The sequence below is a fragment of the Lissotriton helveticus genome, chromosome 3_1, assembly GCF_964261635.1.
Source record: "Lissotriton helveticus chromosome 3_1, aLisHel1.1, whole genome shotgun sequence".
In the NCBI taxonomy this organism is placed as follows: Eukaryota; Metazoa; Chordata; class Amphibia; order Caudata; family Salamandridae; genus Lissotriton; species Lissotriton helveticus.
The window spans coordinates 1,212,974,545-1,212,990,730 of record NC_136061.1 but is presented as its reverse complement, the minus strand read 5'-3'; positions in this window follow the sequence as shown (position 1 = coordinate 1,212,990,730).

Sequence of the window (16,186 nt, the reverse complement as noted above, 5' to 3'; positions counted from 1 at the left end):
TGATAGGACACTCCTTAGCGAAATGTCCCGCCTTTCCGCAGTATAAACAGAGTTGTAGTTTTCTTCTCCTTTCCTTTTCCTCAATTGTTAAAGGACCCTTGAGAGTACCAATTTGCATGGGTTCTGATTCAGGCACCTTAGTGTCTGTGTCTTTCTTTTCATGTTTCAGAAAAGTTAATCGTGATTCCAATCTAGCCTTATCACCTTTACGTTCTCCTAAGCGGTGATCTAGTTTTACCACCAGATCCACAAAATCAGAATACTCCTCAGGTAAATCTACAATATGAGCGAGAGCATCTTTTAAATCATCTCTTAAGCCTTTATAGAAAAGAGAAACACGTTTCTCCTCTGGCCACTGAGTTTCAGTTAGGAGACGGTTAAAACTAGTAAGGTAAGTTAACAAATCCTTACTCCCTTGTTTGAGGTTCAATAACTCATTATCACTTGCCTGCATATAAGTATGTTTGGCAAAAAGACGTGTCATGGTTCTTTTAAAAAGGTTCCAATTATGCAACATAGGATCATCCCTATCTACATAAGGGATAGACCAATTCGCTGCTGTCCCACCTAAATAGGAAAGCACAAAAGCCACCTTAGTAGCATCAGAGGGGAACTGTTGAGGTTTACACACAAAATGTAATTGACACTGGTTCAGGAACACATGAAATTTATTGCTGTCTCCATGAAAACGTTCGGGAGCAGCCAAGGGTACGGCATTTGGGACATTAACTGTTAACTCGAAAGGAGAAGAACTGGAAGGTACTGTTTTGGGTCTTGCTCCTGCATCAAAAGGATTCTTATTCAAAGGTGTTAAATTCGCGCCTCACAGGGTGTCTCGTGGTTTGTAACGTTTTAAGTCCTGTTTTAAGGCATCATTTTCTAATCTTAACTTCTCTAGTTCTATTTGCATGTGCTGTACAACAACAGTCATGGACTCATTAGTCGATAGATCTTCCTGTAAGGCCTGCGCTAAATCGGAAGCATTCAAAGCATCCATATCATCGTCGGTATTCATCTTTCCAGCAGAACCTGGTTGGAGGCTTGTGCTTCTGTCACAATGCAACCCACCTGCTTATCCAGTTGGTTCTGCTGGGAAGCTGAAGACTGTTCGACCCACCCTCAAACCCCTATTCCTGCCGCCACTGAAGTGAAGACAGTGGGCCAAGAAGAGGAATTCAAGGGAAGGGGAAAATGGAGAAAATAATAAACAGAGAGAGAGAAACACTGTTCCTTGCTTGCGTCTAAGGCGATTCTCTAGGAACTGTTTGGTGTACCTAATATCACATAACATATAAAATGCAAACAACAATTACCAAACAGTCATGGGTTAAATGAGCAAAACAAAATAACAATGTATCATCATCAGCAATACCTCTCTTGTTCTGGTTCTAAGTTCACCAGAGCTTAGCGTCTAAGGTGCTTGTCAAACGAGCTGTATCCCTAACCTGATGCGTGCTTGGGGAATTCAGCTGGCACGCTGAGAATTTGTAAATCCCATGTTTCATGACGAGCTGGGCTCGTCATGAGCGTGCGAGGAGGCTACCTCATGACGAGCCCAGCTCGTCATGAGCGTCGAAGGGGTTAAGAAATAACAAATGAGCAGTTGTAAATAAATCATTAACTTCAAATCTGTCTTGTTGAAGTAACTGTGCTATCAGTATTCACACTTACTCCTTAGCGCCTAATGAAATACTGTAAAAATGTTCTCAAAATCAGTTTCTCTGCAAGTGGAGCACAAAGGGTTAACAAACTTGGCTTCAGTCTGTCTTAAGAGTTTCTTATGTGCTTTGTTCTTTGAGATAAAAACGATTTCCCAAGGAGTTGAATTGAAGAACTTATGCCTGCAAAATGTCTTTCTTGTTGATTGCACAGATAAGATATTGCAGCGTTCGGTTGAATTCCAAAATGAAATAATTCCAAGAAGTTTTGTCTCACTTACTTGTGTCTTTATGCCTTCGTTAGCGCGCTAACCTGTTTGTCTTTATTTTCCTTTTCAGAACTTCCAGGGAAGGTGTTGCAGGCAGAGAGTTCCGACTGGGAACAGGAAGCTGGGGTGCCAGACGTGAAAGGACGGAGTCTGGAGATGAACCAGGAAACCGAGGTTGATGTCTTCTGAAGAAACCGGAGCTGGAAGGAGGGATGCTGGAGCGAGTGAGGGATACCAGGTAAGCTGCACCGATGCGACGAGCACAAGCATCAGGCACAGCGTGAGGAGCGCTTTTATAGGAGCAAGGAGGGTGGGGGCCAGGCGTGCTGCACGTTGCTGAGAAGTTCGTTTTTAAACGTGCAGCGCTTCATTATATATGCAAACCTGATCTTCTAGGCAGATTGTTCTGGAACTGAGGCACACTCGAATTGGGAGACATTCAGAAGAGCAATAAACAACCCTTGCTAACAGTAAATGCTAAACAGGTTCATTCTCAGGCCTTCAGAGCATTTACATTCACAAGAATGCAGGTCATTAAACAAAACAATCATGTACCTATTAAAATAAGAAAGGGACCAAATAACACTGATTAATAAGAGGAGTAAGGACAACCTCTTGGCACTGCACAGATCCTAACATAGTGATCACCTTGTATCAGTCCAAACAACCCTTATGGTGATTGGTTGTAAGTCAACCTTATAGACCAGCTATCCTAATGGTAGCATGGACAAAGCAGTCTTAGGCTAAACTCTTTTGGCATGTGAAGCCAGCTGTTTTACCACAATATAACCCCTTGAATACCAGATGAAAGGACACCACACAGGTTGTTATGAAAATAAACAATATATTTATTAATACCAAACACCTCTGAACTCTTTATGAGATCAGAGGGCTAAGCACATGACAATCTCTTAGGAAAAATACGATAAGTTGCACAAAATTACAATGGTGCCCTAGGGGCATGGCAAACCATATACTAAGTAAATGGAATGTGAAAGTTGATAGAAGGAATGGAGCTGTCCAGAGGCTGTAGGATCGTTGGGACCACGCTACCCTAACTTTAGGTAAGTAATAGGAGGCCCACGGAACGCGTGTGCAGAGTGTGAGCTCACACGCGAGATGCGTAACAACGTCTATGGACAGTACAGATCAAGAAAAAGGTAAGTACGGACAATCCTGACTAGTTTGGATTAAAACGACTGTGGAACTGGACACTAGGAGAGTCAATCTACCCTTGAGCACCGAAATGCTCTTGTTACATCACCCACGGGCTGCAGGTGCATATTTGCAAAGTCTTGTCGGGTTCCGGCGTTGAAGTCTATGGAGCCTGGAAGAAAAGATGCTGCAGGCGACCAGGAGGAAGATGTCCGGTGTGATCCAAGGGTGGATCAGAGATGCTGAAGACCTGAAAGCAGAGGGGACAATGTTCACAGTCACTAGCCAGTGACTGGAGTGGAACCAGGAAGGAACCAGATGTCGTTGTCGCGATCAAGTGAAGAGTGGACGCTTGACTCTGCAGCCACATGGACCAGGAGGTGTCTTCGACAACCAGGAGGGAGGCACGAGCTGTCCCACGCAGGCTCTCGCTATCGGCGGTGTCGGATCCGGGTTTGGAGTCAACAGGCCTTGGCAAAGGCAACCCACGCGGTGAGTGGAAACGGCGTCTGGAGTGGACCAGGAGGGTCCAGGGTGCTCTTCTTTTGGAAGGGAGCAAGTTTTCAAAGTTCGCCGTCTAGGAGGCCACTAGCCAGCCGGCAAGTGACCAGACAACGCGTCAAGCAGCAAACAAGCAGAAGGGCCCCACGCAGATCTCGTGGAAGCTGGAGGGCTGATCTTCGGTGCAGGGGCTGCTTGGGGCTGGGGCTTCTCAATCCCCAAAGCACTTGGTCGAGTTTACCTCGGGAGTCGTGCTGGAAGCGAAGTGCAGTTTCTTTCAAGATGGCTGGTCCCACGTGTCTCGTTGCACCCACGGGTCTCAGCTGTGCTGCAGATGTGAGTTGAGGTCGGAGAGGTCTGGGAATCCAGGTCTCGTCGGGCTCTGAAGTCTGGATCCTCGAGGGAAGACGACAAAGTGAAGCCGCTGGACGCTTGATGGTGCCTGCAGTTGCAGGGTGGACACTCCTTGCCCACAAGGGAGATTTCTTCAGTCTTCTGTGGAGCAGAACGTCGAAGTCCAGAGTTTCTTCTTGTAGAGTTGTTCAGGATTAATCTAATTTGGAATGGGTCCAGCTCCTACCTTTATCCTGCTAAAAGGGGCTGTACTGGTGACTAGGTCCTTCCCCTGGGTGGGACCAGGAAGGGGGGAGGTTACACCCCCTATCCTTTGTCCGGTTTTCGTGCCAGAGCTGGGGCTGGAGTGCCCCAGTAACTGGTTTGAACCAGTGTATGAACAGGGCACCTTGTGTGCCCCAGGCATGTCTCATTCCTTTCAGGCCTCCCTACCTCAATACACAAAATCCTGTCTGGGGTGGTGCTAGCACCTCCCAAGGCAGGAAACCCTTTGTCCTAGCCTCCCTCGCTGGAAGGACTCCCAGCAGCAGGATGTCAGACTTGTGTCTGTGGTGGCAGCATCCATTTTGTGATGCCAAGGCTCGAGTTAACTTTAACCGGGGTTCACAGTTACATACATGTCGTGTCCCTCTAGAAGGGTGGAATGCTACCCCCGTCACCAGAATTGGCGAGGGGGTAGTATTCCAATTCGTATGACACCTTACTCAACATGTTTTGATAATGTTATACCAGAGTTAGCATTTAACCGCGAGGTTGATAATGCACTTAAGAGTATATGGTATAGCGTTATCATGGAACAGCTATTAGGACTTGGTTCCGCAAGCTGCAGATGGGCTCAGCTCATGCCAGAGCACCATCTCACATAGCTCCAAGCACTCTGCCTTCAGGATTGATAAGGCCTGCCATAGGAGTGACTGATAGGAATATATGTGTCCATTTTAGGGTTAGATATAGGTATACTATATCTATAGCAAAGGGTGATTACACCACCTTGCCCCAGCTGTCTTAGCAGCCAGTTGTGTCAGTTTTGGATGGCCAGCCAGGGGTGGCATAATACATGCTGCAGCCCCTGGTAGGCCCTGGGTACACCTATGCCCTGGGTACCTAATGTACACTGTACAGGGACTGATAAGGTGACTCAGTGTCCAATTAGATATGTACCTAGGGTACATGGAGTCCATTTTAACAGAGAGAGCAGGAAGCCTGGGGTCCTGAATAGCAGGATCCCAGGCCAACTAAGTAAAAAACCAGCAAAACACTATGCAAAAAGTTGGGGGTAACGATAGTCAGATATCCACCTTCCTACAGCAGGGAGTTGGGGGTCTCTCGCTCTCAACCTATTCAAAGTTCCAGGCTGTGTAACAGTTTTTCTCTGTCAATCTGAGAGATCAAGTTGAGATAAGATAGCAAACCTGTTAGTAACAGGACTAGAAAATGTCACAGAAGGAGGCAAATCCCTGCCCACATGTCCTTTAGTAGATAAAGATGAAGGACAAGCTGTTGGCCTAGAAGAATACCTGAGCGGTTGCGCCACAGTCCTGCTGCTAACACTTGAAGGGTAATTGGGACTTGTAAAAACGTTTTGTACAACAAATATGTTTTTAAAACTGATAAGAATGCATTTAAGTTTGTGAGGTGTAGGCAAATTTCCCACCCATGAGATTCGCCCATTAACTAATACAAGATGAACATGATGTATTTCTGGGCATAAATCACATTCGGAAATATCACTAGCAGTACCAGGCCTAACCACGTTAAAATGACATTGGTAATATGCACACTTTGGAAAGATTCTATTTTACACCCCCAGAACCCTTACGTGGTGTTAAATGTTGTCAGAATGAGGTCCTCCCTACCAATTACTATAATAAAATACCACACAGTTATTCTGTGCACCCCAGATCACAATGATATCAGAAATGTGTACACATAGATAATTGCACTTGTAAACAGCACCATGCACCAAGGCCACACAGGTAAAAACCAATGCCAAATGCATTATTCTTTTGGCAAGGAATCAAAGTGTATAGCAACACTGGCATGCAGTGTAATCAACTCCCACACACTCACTCACATAGATACGCAGCACCATGGATATCAGGCAGGTCTGTTTGGAGCGCACTCACACACACACACACGAACACAGCACCAGTAATGCGGTGTAACTGATATCCATCACATCAGTTGATAATGCACATGCAGACCCCATGGCCCAAGCCCTCCCCCACCATTCAGCTAACCCTGACTGCCATACACCCACAAGCTGAAGATAAAGAAAAATATCCCCTTTGATTCTAGGCTGATCGCGGCCGGAGTCAAACTTAATCAGGGTCCCAGGGAAAAGCTGGGAGTGGGTAGCAGCACTAATTAGGGGGCAGTCAAAAAATGAAGAATTGGCCACTACTCTGGAAGTTCAACCATGGTATGCAGAGCAGAAGCAGACTGAGGGCACTAGTCGTTCAATCACACTGTTCCACACTGTGCCTTCCAGCACTAGCCCAGTTTTGCACAGCACAGGGGGAAGGGGGTCACGCAGTCTCTTGACCCGCTTCTGATCACTTTCGGAAGTGCTCCTTACCTAGTCAAGTACTCTCACCACCCAGACCTGGTCCGAGCAATACTACCTGGCAACACAAAGTTGTCGGGCTGGATGAAGAGAGGGCAATTGGTCCGCTGCACTGAGGGCACAAAAGGAACAATCGATGAATGGGGAATGAAGCAGGGGAGCCTCCTGGATGAAGGATGCCCCTCATCAAACTGTTGCGATTGTCAGTAGCGCAAGAATATATAAATTGCCACTAACCTGTCTCTCGTGGCCAGCAGAGACGATGACAGACGTATATCCCCCCAATTCCCCCTGACGCAACCCCCAGCAGAGGAAGAAAACCTACTGTGATATATTGTGCCCAAGGAGAAAAGGGAAGTGGATAAAATAATAAACTAGCTGTAAGTTCTGTGGTCCCTTCAGGATCTGGTCTGAGAGACTGCACGGCAATAGTAGGGATGTATGTACGGTAGGACAGGAAGACAAGAAAACAGGAATAAGGTATTCGCTCTCTTGATTAAAACATAACTTCCAGCAATACCTCTCCACACCTACTCACCAGAACTCATACAGCTAAGGCACAAAATAACAGAATATGTTAATACTTTCCAGAGCAGAGAGCTTCCCTACTGAATGGCATCAATAAGGCAGGGACAATAGTTTGTGTAAAATCTGTTGTCAGTAAGGTACAAAGAAATTGAAATAGACAATTGTCACTCTTTCCAAATAAAAAATAATAGAGTACCCAACAATCAGGTGTTCTTAAATTCCTCACAACACAATGAAATAGAGCTGTAGAGGAAGGTCCTTGAAAGTGAAATGTACTAGGCAAGGCAATATTCAGAGAAAAAAAACCCTGGAGAATAGCGCCTGAATAGAACAATGAACAGTCAAACAAAACGGGATACCGCTGTTTCCTCAAGGTGTCCTTTACAAAATGCGAGGCACAGAAAATCAATACAGGTGCTTTTTAACGTGTAGTTGAATCCACAACCACAGAGAGGCATGAGAATGTTCTGCGCTAGAAATGCGTCTTTCAATTGGTTGCAGACGCGAAAAACACGCTGCACAAAACAAACAAGTCACGGAACCCAAGACGCGCCCCAGCGCGTTCAGAGCTACCGTGGCTCTAAGTAAAGTAAACAAATAATGACGGTAGAGGGAGGAGGCGAGCCTGCGCTTCTTCCTTGATACCTAGGATCAATTGGGGCACACTCCGGGGGTTGAGACCACAAGATGCGAGCAGGAAACCGCATACAGGAACCAAGGCAGTTTCACACGATACGAGCTGGATGAATAGGCACAGGAAACAAGGCTTAAGTCTTCACGCTGGAATCCGACAGGGATACACCATCCGCCATTCCTATCCGAAAATAAGATTGTCAAGCACCTTCCCATTGTGAATGAGGTGCTTATATCAGGACGGGCCTGTGCCTTGCTCTGGCTCGCCCCATGGCCTGCTGGTAGTTGTAGTCCCGGAAACCCTTTTGCACTCTGAAGTGGGGATTTACCCTAGGGATATTACGACGATGGGTAAGGATGTTGGCACGTGGGTAGGAAATTGCTACACAAACACATGCCAATCAAAGTAGCACCCAGCAATCTGGGCACCACAGAACCCAAATCCAATCCTCCACATCCCCCAGGAAATGTGGCACAGTGTCTGGTGCCCATTGATACAATGCACACCAGACAGTACCAGACACTTCACGCCACACACACAATGAAGAGTTGCAAATTCTGTACCTCCCTGGAAATGAGGCATAATGTCTGGTGTTTGTTATTACGGGTCGCACGAGTCAATTCCACTCACACACACAACGAAGAGTTGCAAATTCCTTACCTTTCTGGAAATTAGGCACATCTGGCATGCGTTGATACAGGTTACACCAGACAAATCCGGTCAGCAGTGCTGCACGTGGTAGAATGAGGCAGTGCTACAGGAACAGCCTCACCTTCATAGGTTGCAACCTTGAATCAGACACCGCACTTAATGAGCATGCAGTCGGCGTGTTACCTGAGAGATCTGCAGCACGATCGATGAAGCGGGCCAAGCAGAGTCCCGCAACTGGTGAATCAACTCACCACCAACAAGATATTTAAGCATGTTGTGGCGCCACGATGCAGGGCCTGCACTCCTTAGATGTGGGCAGTAGATTTGGGGCTCTGGACAAGGCAATCCAGTCTCTAGGCACAATACTTAGTTCGGCGCTTAAGTTGGGAACCAGCAGATGATGTGCGCACTTAAGAGGGCACGCTCTCCACGCATCACCAGTAGATGGTGCGGGTCAGTGGTGGGAGACCTCCACAAGAGAACAGGGAGCAAGCCTTTGGAGAGCACACTTCAGAATGCCACCGAACGGAAGGTAGTCAGACCAAGTCAGCTACTATTCAGGAATGGTGCATGGTCCCTTCCATTGGCTGTAATCCTCCTTGTGCACAACAGATTCCTCTGGCAGTGTGCAGCACGTAGTTCCAGGATCATCGGTCCCATGTCCCCACAATTATATCTCGGCCCTGCTGAAGTATTGTCCCAGTAGTTACAGTGTAGTGTGCCCTTGAAGTTGGGGGTGGTTCAGAGGGCTCCCTTTGAACCACACGTCTCCCCTAAATTTCATTCCTGTCTGCCATGAGGCTGTGAAATGCAGATCTAAATCTTTAGTGGGGCTATGATCTGCCTTCCCAAAGCCAAGTGTCAAACCCTCTCCCTCTAGTCTATCCACCCACACCCTCAAAAGGCAGAGGTCAGTCGTTCCAATTGCATGTCCACTGTTTTATAGCTGTTGCTGGAGAATGCACAACTGTGCTCACCCAGCCTCCGGTGTGGAATAGAGTCAAGCTAAAAGGCACACAACAAGTTTTAGAGCAGAGAAATGCCCCCTTTCTATGAGTGTTACAGCAAACAAATGCTGGACGGAATGCTGACAATGCAAACATTCTCCCCCAGTCAAAAGATCTGGGTTAAATCCATTGTTCTTATGCCAACTATGCCACCCCAGTTCCTTTCTACGAGTGGCATTTTTAAGCTATTAATGACAAATCACCTTTACCACAATAGAGGGTTTGTCCTTGTGAATCCAATAATAGGAAACATTATGATGCTCCTCTTCTGCAAACCACTATTAGAGCCTGAAGTAATTTCAACCATTCCTCCATGTTAACACATGGGAAGAGTAAACCTCATAGGCAGTGAAAACACATATGGGTATTCTTCACTACCTGGGCAGGTAACAAGCATATGTACCTGCCCTGTTTTCCACCTACCACTTGCTTCACCCCTTAAGACTTTCCCCAGAGGTCCTCTAGTGGTAGTGAGAGATCCCTTCAGGAGTAGCCAGTGGCTTAGAAAGGTCAACCAGAGCATAGGTACAATTGCACACATGCAGGCCTGCAATGTCAGGCTTGAGACACATTTAAAAACCTCAGACAGGTACCACCTCCTAACATGTAGGAAGGGCGTGCACACCTTCACACTGCATTTAGAGTGGGAAAGTGCCGAGAGCCTTAAGGTCACTAAAAGAGAATCAGCAAAACCCCAATGTTGTCCTAGGGGAAGAGTCAATCTCCAAGGTAGGGAAAATCTACATGGGTGTTCTTCACAACCTGGGCAGTGACCACTCATGTGTACCTGCCATGCCTTTCACCTAACACTTGCTCCACCCATCAGGGCTTACCATAGGGGTGCTCTACAGGTTGTGAAAGGCCCACTTAGGGTTTACTGATTAATTAGAAATGCTAACCTGAGCATAGGAGCAACTGTGTTCCCACAGGCCTGCAATGGCAGGCTTGATACATGTTTGAAAGGCTATTTGTTGTGGGTGTCACAATCAGTGCTGCATACCACCATTAGCCAGTGCAGTACGTGCCCTGGATATGTGGTGTACCTTTTTACAGGGCAATCAAAGGTACAATACCTAAACCAATCAAGTAAACACCACTTCCTAGCATGTGTAGGAAGGGTGTGTACACATTTTCACACTGCATTACAGCAGGAAAGCGCCCAGAGTCCTACGGCCACTAAAAGAGAATCAACAAAAACCAGGTGGAGAAAAAGGAAAAGGTAAAAGGGGAATCCCCTGAGAAGGTACATGCCCAATAGCTACCTTATTGACTAGTTGGCCGTAGTTCTCAGTTGACCCTCCCCTTAAAGGAATGACCCCCTTTAGTACTACTTTGCAGGGTATAGCTTCCGGTGACTGGTGCAGAATTGGTAAAAACTCCAACATTGCTTCCAGCTGGCTGTTACAGGACAGAAACGTCTGGGACCAGCGTTTTTGTTGGCATAGATGGTTCAAGAAAAGAGAAAGATGGTATCAAGGTAATAGGGAGCAGATTGGGATTGGGCATCTGGTTGTGTTTGCTTGGGGGTATAGGTGTTAGACACAAGAAAATTCAATTCTGGTGGAGTTGATATACAACTTTCTCTTTCCGAAAGGCAAGTAAGTAGGGCAGAAGATAATTTAAGGCACATAATAAGATTTTTTAGGGAGCCCAGTCTAACTAAAACTACATTCATAAAGGCATTAAGCCAATTTTCCAGTCTAACCCGTTTGATGCGTAAGTCATTACTCGCATTGTCCCCCTTTTTTCCCTCAGACATCTCTGCATTAGCATTTATTAGCATCTCTGGAGCAGATTTGTCCTTACTACGCTGAATGTATTTCAGCTCTTTTTTATTTTTTGGCTGGTAAGGATATGCATAAGGAATCTGACATGGTTTTGTGAGTGATCTTATCCTCCAGATGGCCAAATGTTGCAAATGAGTCCAAGAAGCATGAATTCCACATCCTCATTCTCTTCCCCTTTCCCTCCAGGGGTGGCTGATTTTTTCACTGTCAAATGATCCTTGACTGTATCAATTTCTTTCTCAATCCATAGCCCACATAGCCTTTGTGAAGTAACTTACTGATTGGAATTGGCAAGAGGACTATCTTGGTGTTTGATGTAGACTTCGTCTTTTACATCATGCCATTGTATAACTTATCTTGGCCTAAGGATATTAGGGCCAGAAAGAGGATATCAAGAGAGGTGGACCAGCCTGACCTCCTTCGGGTGCAGACGATCCCTGCTCTTGACCAGATCGTGCCCAGGCGCGTCATCCACCTAAGAAATCTGGGGATGACTTTATGAACCTGATGGAGCCCAAACAACAGGCTCCGCCCCAAGTGCAGCCAAGGATTCTGGGGCTTGTAGTCTGACCCCCAACAGCCTGACAATAGTTCGTCCACGTGCAATACTCAACTTGAAAACTAAGAATCATGAAATATTTTAATCACCTAATAAAAAATTGTCCCAGGCCTTATCTGCACACAGTTCAAAAAGTACAGCTAAAACCTGGTTTGGGCTGTCACACAGGGGATGTAATTTCACAATTCAACAGTACCCATTTCATCGGTTCAAAGGGGTGAATGTATGACATTACAACACATGTATTAAACACGCATAACGTTTTCACACCACCTTTAGCACACATATGCTTACCATCCGTGGTAAAAGCATGCATGGTACAATCATCTATGTGGCAGAGGATGCTTGGTAAAGGCATGCAAGGCAAACACTGCATGCTAAAATGCTAAACGATGTTCCCCAAAAGTGCCAGTGTGTCGGATAATTTGAGTGGGGGGGTGGGCAGACACGCACATATAGACTCACCAAGGTAAATGCACACTCACTCCCATGCATTCACAAGTGTGCACTCAGACACCCACCATTTAAAAGCACATACACAGCCCCATTTATTACACACTCACACAAATGGACATACATGCATACATACACACACGCATGCACTCACGTTGCAATGATTTAAAAAACATACTGGGCTGCAGCAATGAACACAGGAGGTGGGAGAGAAGACTCTGTTGATACTGGAGCATCATGAGTGCTTCATCCTCTCATTTGGCGCTTAGGGGAAGTAGGGGGATGGGTAGTGCTGCACCACCCCCAAAATAACGATGCTAGAATCAAGAAGGTGAATAGGCAATAAAGATGCCTTTAAAATTTGTTTTTATCTTGTCACATTTGCTGTGCCTTCAAGGAAAGAAATTGTTGCTTCTTTTCTGCAACATGGAAATTGGTGTTTACTTTTGTTTCTCTGACCACAAAGTGAGAGGATTTTGTAAAATAAACTATGTAGCAATCTTCCTGGGGGTACAGGAAGTGTGATAGGAAAGGCTCAATTTGTTCTCTAACAAACAACACAATTTAAGTAATTGTTAATGAAGTGCCCAAATATTTTAAAATATATCAGCAGTTAGAAAAGCACAAATGGAGCACATTTTTGATAATTCTGAAGTGTGATTTAAATAACTATTTTAGAAGGATCAACACGAAACAAGACATTTTACTTAGTCATGCCCAAATTATGAATATTCCCTGAAACCTGATTTTCACAAACATTATTGATTTTGCACAATATAGTTTTATCAGTGAAAGTTCATGTCTGTGAATTTTGAGGAAAAACGGGCTGTCTGTAAATGGCAGTTCACTGCCATATCATGCTGCAGCAGGTTCGGCTTTAGGACAGTGCGACTGGTGCAACCGCACTGTGCGCTGACCAGTGGAGGGGGTTCTGACTTCAGGGGGGCACTTTGTTTAGCAATAACTTATGATTGGAGAGACGAGGGCATTTTTTCCCGGTAGTAGTGAGAGAATCCGAGGAGGCGGTCATGTGGTGTGGAGGCGTCAAAAATGTTTGTCGCACCAGGCGTCCCCAGCGCTAAAACCGGCCCTGTGCTGCAGCAATATATTTGCAACAGTGGATATCAAAGTACACCACAGTCTACATACCACACACTTACTACTCTCCTTTGGAATGGGAGTGGCTCATTTGCTTCTCTTGTTCTTTGAGTGACACTTGAATTTTTCACAATCCCTAAAATTTCTGTAATGTATCATTGACAATAGCACATGTACTCTGAACATATTTCCATCACCTCTGATTGGCTGACCTTATTAAGAGTCGGACAATGACAGTGAGTGGCCGTCCCTCACTCGTTGCAGAGTGGATAGGGGTCAGTGAGACTGCTGACTCGAGCCCACTCTGTGAAAAACATCACCTATGAACGCTCATCCCTGTGCACTTCAAGATCTAAAACTGAAGCACCCAGATACCAGTCTGTCCGTAAGGTGCCCCCTCAGCATTAGGGGGAGGCCCTCCAAGTAAATTGCCAGTCTCGGGAGGTCACACCCACAGGGCTGTGAACTCATCAGCCCCGCAAAGTTCAACTCAGACAGCCAAGCGCCTGTGTATGTGTATGTGTATGTGAAGTGCTTGGCTGCCTGACCTGAACATGAAGATTGTCTGTCAGGGTGACCTGTGCTCAGCTTCAAAGGCACCCTTCATATTTGCAAAAAGGAGGAGAGTGGGGCCCCTCTGCCTTTAAGGATGGGCCGCTACTGAAAGGGGCCATGATACTTTAGCAAGTATAGATTTACAATTCAACTCCACATCTACGAGGCTTAAAGGCATACATATTGGCAAGGTAAGCATATCTTGAGTTAGGTATAGCAGATCTGTGCTTACTATTTATACTTACCTACATGATATCTTGGTAATCGATATTCTGGCTAAAATATTTTGATAACACAATATTAATCTCGGTATTCAGGTAGTATATCATTACATTTGATTGTTTGCAGTCATTGGTTAAGGAAGCCACCCCCCTCCCCCCTTCTTAAGGAAGCAATTTTCTTCAAGATTGGCACATGAAGGAACCTTGGATGCCCTATCAGCCTATCCTCCTCAACCTCCTCTACACTATAATATTAGAATACTGTTTAAGTGCATTTCTGTAATGTCACTGTTAAACAATATGCTGGGGTCTGTCACATCATCCAGTTGTCACCCTGTTCCACACCTTCAGTTCCTGTTATTTGAAGCCAGTGTATGTTATGCGCTACCTGCATTACATACATACCCTTTGCACCCAAAGTCAAAATCAAGAGCTTAGGAGATGATGGATTTGGAAATGTAGCTATTGTTGCAGAAATTCGTTACCTATCGAGAAGTCTAACTGCTTCTAAGAGCCCTCTATGGCAGAGAAACACACCACACAGGCACATTGTGGAATAATGTACTGAATCTCAATAAAGTAACAGGTGGCCACTAAGCCGCTGCATCTTAAATGGTGGTATAGTTGTAAAAGTCAATAAAACCTTCAGCTTAGATTAGTAGTATTCTCAATCCCTAAATATCGAAACTTAAACCCATATTTTAATGTGCTCAGGAATTTCTGACGGCGCATTGTAGGGGTTGCGTGACTGGGTCTGTGTCCAATGATGGCTGTGGCAACAACTGTCGAGACCAGCTACAAATGGAAAAAAGTCTTGAGTTTCAGGATCTAATACGGATGTTTATCTTGAAGATATGTTTTTACAATTTTGGGGGAGAAATATTGGTTCTGGACTATGAAGATGTCCACACAAAATCACATATTGCTGTCTAATGAGGAAGTCACTATCTACAATTTACCTTCATAATCATTGGGGCTGGGGAGTTTCTAACCTCAAATATCACTGCCACTCAGCTAATATGGTCTGAAAATGCCACTATTCAGGTTAACACCTGATTGACATACACCCATACCCAGAAGCCTATCGCAGAGAAAACCTGCCACAAAGTCAATTGATTCCGCAAATGGCACTATGAAGGCATGACACTTCATCAGTGTGCTCAAAATTTTTATCTCTTCAGCCACATCACCCACGCACTCATGTGATGTGTCAGGCTTAAAATTGGAGTGGCGTTCTGGGAACTCAGTAGAGGTTGGCAGCTCCCTACTATCTGACGAATTACATTGCTGCTGGGCACCAGTAGTAACATGCTACCTGAACAGACTACTCACAGACCTTGACTGCCAATATCTAACCGAGGTGAGCAGAACAAGCAGCGAGGCAAATGTCCTTGCACACTTTCTTCACTTGTTTGCAAATTAAACGTCATTAAGACTTTTTTCATTTGTGAATAATAATGGTAAAAATAATGAGAACAGACTTCTGGATTCATGCTATAATCTAAGTAATATAGTGTACAATAGTATGTTTGCTGGTGTTTATGTTCTAAAATGTATTGCACTTTTTGGGTGTATGTGTAAGTATGTGTGTATGAGTGAAAATTCAAGTCAAAGGGCGTATGATGTCACTTCGGCTACCCCTGGCATTTCTCCTCTGTATTTCATCTTTCATGCCACATAGGATTGTTTTTGTGCAGGAAACCAATCCTGGTGCAAGGGTGCCTGCATTAATTAGCGCTAGGCAACACATTGTGTGCCAGTGCTGGCAAAAGACAGGAATGCGCCTTATTATGTTAAATATGGCACAATCCTGCCCTTTCTCTGTCAGACAGTGCAGCTAGAAGGCTTGCTGCACTGCGTGACTTAATGATAAATATGCACCTAAATCTAATATCATTGACTTTCTCACCTGTCTGTTTGGGATGGGGGCAAAAATCAATGCAGACCCTCAAGGGTCCCCCTTGCCTGCAGCCTTGACTCCATCTGTCAGTCTGTTTCCACCGTCATGTGTGTCTTCAGTGCTATTACCCACATTCCACCAGGAATCTTTAATGAACAATCTATATCTTCTAATCTCAAGCAGATGTATTTTCTGGTAGCCGGAATTTATCCTTGGACTTTTGTCTCTTAACAGCTTAATAGGCAAGCTGCACGATTACCCATTGTAGGTGTTGGTAAAGACTCATCCTG